General features: G+C 32.0%; 1 pseudogene; it reads right to left on the bottom strand.

The window, feature by feature from the left end:
- LOC105852313 (protein FAR1-RELATED SEQUENCE 5-like) overlaps positions 1-1,777 on the bottom strand; it is a 5,656-nt pseudogene extending 3,879 nt beyond the window's left edge.
- Positions 1,778-3,498: the final 1,721 nt, after the last annotated feature.

A 3,498-nucleotide genomic window follows, 5' to 3' on the forward strand; every position in this document is an offset into this window, starting at 1 on the left:
TTACGCTTTTTAGTAAATCGTGCTGACCCGTGATAGGTGGCACCTCAGTAATTGGTACTTTGGCCTGCGATAGGCAGTACAATTATGATTTACGGCCTTTCGAGGAGGGTCTTGGTTTGGGATTTCGAGTCCATGCATTTTGGCATATACGCATCGCATTAGGGTGCTTGGCACGCGAGTCGTGTTTGATTCAAGTTTATGATTGAATATTTTGAATTTGAGTTGTCGTGGTAATTGTGTTGAAATTGCTAAGTGTTATGTATTGATTATTGTGTGTAAGTGTGATGGATTGTAAAACTATTTCGAAACCCACTTTGTCGTGGTGATCGTGTGGGAATTGCTAAGTTTTAAGATGTGGAATTGTGTATGAATGATATTGAGTTAGTTTATGTATTTTTGGAAGAACATGCAGGGAAATCGATTTCCCAATCGATTGGATCAGTTACAGGGACTTCGCTAATTTGACATAATCGATTTGCCAATCGATTTTATAATATGTTTTTCAAAACCATTTAAGAAATCGATTTGGCCATACAGTAACTCAGCAAAACTGACAAAATCGATTGACATTAATACAGGGGCTCAGTTATTCATTCAATCGATTTCCCAATCGATTGAATTAATCCCAGAGTTCAAATTTCACTAAAAACCTTCAGGAAATCGATTTGGAAATCGATTGGCTTAGTAGAAATTCTTATTTTGAGTTAGATAATCGATTGCTCAATTGATTTATCAATGTTTTGGTCAGTTATGTATTACTTGATGGATTGAGAACTTTATTTTGATTTCATTTTTATTTGGCAAGTGTTATATGAACTTTTTAAGCATATGGAAAACCCTTTTAAGGTGCATGCTAAGTGGAAAGGTTATTTTGTGCATTCAAAAACTTAAATGTTATGTGTTAACTGTTAATTTCGGTTGGTGACCCTTTACAACTATTGTGAAAATCTGGGCTTTGCCCTCAGATGAGAGTCAGGACAATCCTACCGGTGCGTACCCTGTGAATGGGAATGTAGACGGGAACGCCTGACTGGAGCTATGTTAGGAGGATCTTACGGGGCGCGTGGAGATCACTCAGGGTGTATAGTTTTTTTTTTTTGTAGAATGATCAGATTAGGTTGACATAGAGAGAACAAACGTCTTTCTTTTGAATTGTATTTATTTTAAAATGGAAGACTGTACCTATACTAATATTGTCAGCTTGACATGTTATTTTCGATGGGTTACATGTACCAACTTTTGATGTGTAAATATTTTGGATTCATATTTTGAGGAACTTTTCCGCTGCTTGTAAATTATAATGACTTAATTATTTATCCAAAGGTATTACCTTATTTATTTCTCTGTTTTATTTTAATTTCTTTTAAAAAAAAATACACCCTCGCTTTGAAAATCGGGGTGTTACATATTCTAAATCTCTTTAATATTAATATTATATGTATATATATTTTTTGTTATTACATACAGTATACATACAAAATAAATAAATAAAACATATTCATGGTCTTCAAACTTTGTGTTGTCTCATTGTTTTATTTTTCTCTCATTCAATCTTCAATATTAGAAACTGTTAACATAAAACAAATGAATAAGAATGAAAATATCATTAAAAAAAAACAATAAATCAAAAGAGAAACAAACAAAAAGCAAACCAAAACAAACAGAGGAAGATGGGGCTTAAATTATCGCCTTCGTCAGAACGACGAACAACCGTCTTCATCGTCGCCGCCGCCTACCGCTGCACAGCCAACATATGCCACTCTGTCTTCCTCTCCATTCCATTCCTTTTCTTTTTTTTTTTTCTTTCTTTTTTTCTCTTTCTTCTTCCTTTCTTCTTTTTTTACATTTTCTTCTTTGTAGCCACCTATCACCACATCTTTCTATATGTATATATTTTGTCCTAAAAGGAAGTTTGGGCTCCAAGCCCAACTTTTTTTTAACTATGTAGTCAAGTATTTTTTCTCTCTCTCTTTAATAGATCCAACTCTTTCATTTTCAAAAATATTAAGTGTAAGACACAAGTTAGATAACTTGGTTGTTTTAAAAAAACAATTTAATCAAAAATAATAAAAAGGCTTAATTGCACTTTTGGTCCCCCTATTATTGGTGAAAATGGAAAGTAGCCCCCCAATTTTGTTTGTCCTCAGTTTTAGTCCTCCAAATAGAATTTGAGTACAAATCATGATGAGTTGTCATTTTTTTAATAACGTGTCAATAAAAGGGTGACGGTGGCAGACGCTTATGTGGAATAAACTCATTATTATATTATTTCTGATTAAAAAATATCATTTATATTTTTAAAATCCATTATTATAATTGTGACAATATTTTTAAAAATACAATTTAATTGTTAAAATTAAGTTAAAAGAAAAACAACCCCAATTCAACAAAAACCTAAATCAAAATCTGAAGCAGAAGCATATGAACATCTGAAGAAGAAGCATATGAACTAGCTTGAACCCTAAATCAAAAAATAGCCCCAATTCAACAAAACCCCCAAATCGTGAACCCTTTTCATCAAAATCGACCATTTCCCTTTTCTTCACCATCATCATCCGATTCCGATTTCGTCTTCTTCTTCATTGTTGGTCATCTTCCCTTTCCATCTGGGTTCTTCTTCTTCATCGTCTTCGTGTTCCTTTGTATTTCGTTGTATCTTCTTTTTTCTCTGTTTCGTTTCTTCTTTGTTTGGTCGTTGTGGTTTTTGGAGAAAAGAATGTCTTGTCATTCATATTCAGTTACAAGCAACAATTCTCATTTGAGAATTAGAAGAAGAGAATGTTTGTGTGGACTTGAATCTCCTTTGTGTACTTCTTGGACAGCTGAAAATCCAGGTCGAAGGTTTCATGGTTGTGGATTTTATAAGGTAAACTATTTGTCAAAATTCTGGAATTCTTTTTTTTTTTTGTATTGGTTACAGATTACTGTATTGCTTACGTATTCTGGAATTTTTGTTGTTGTTATGTTTAGTTACAGGGTAAAAAATCTTGCAATTTTTTTGATTGGTTTGATGAGCCAATGACAGAACGTGCAAAAGAAGTTATTATGTCTTTGATGAAAAGGATTGATGAATTCAAGAAGAAAGATAATGTGACAAAAAATTGTGATGATGAAATGAAGTTGAAGTTGAAACGAATGAAAGGCTTTCTGACACTTTCCTGGCTTTTGATTATTGTTCTTTTGGTTATGGTAATGTTGAAGTAATTAAAATGATTGGATTAAGGGTGTTTTGTAATGATGTAATTTAGGGTGTTTATGGTTGAAATTGTAATGTGATTGTTTAATATAATCAAATTTGTAAGGCCTTAAGGTTGTTATTATGAAATGAAATTAGTATTATTGTAATTCGATTGTCTATTTTTACATGTTAATAACTCAATTTGATATCATTGTATAAATACATTTTGGTCAAACAATTTTTCAGTTGTTTGAAATAATCAGAATAATCTGGTCAAAATAATCAGAACAATATTCCAATTTTTGAACCTAAATTTGATA

The sequence above is a fragment of the Cicer arietinum genome, chromosome 2 (genome assembly GCF_000331145.2).
Source record: "Cicer arietinum cultivar CDC Frontier isolate Library 1 chromosome 2, Cicar.CDCFrontier_v2.0, whole genome shotgun sequence".
Taxonomy (NCBI): Eukaryota; Viridiplantae; Streptophyta; class Magnoliopsida; order Fabales; family Fabaceae; genus Cicer; species Cicer arietinum.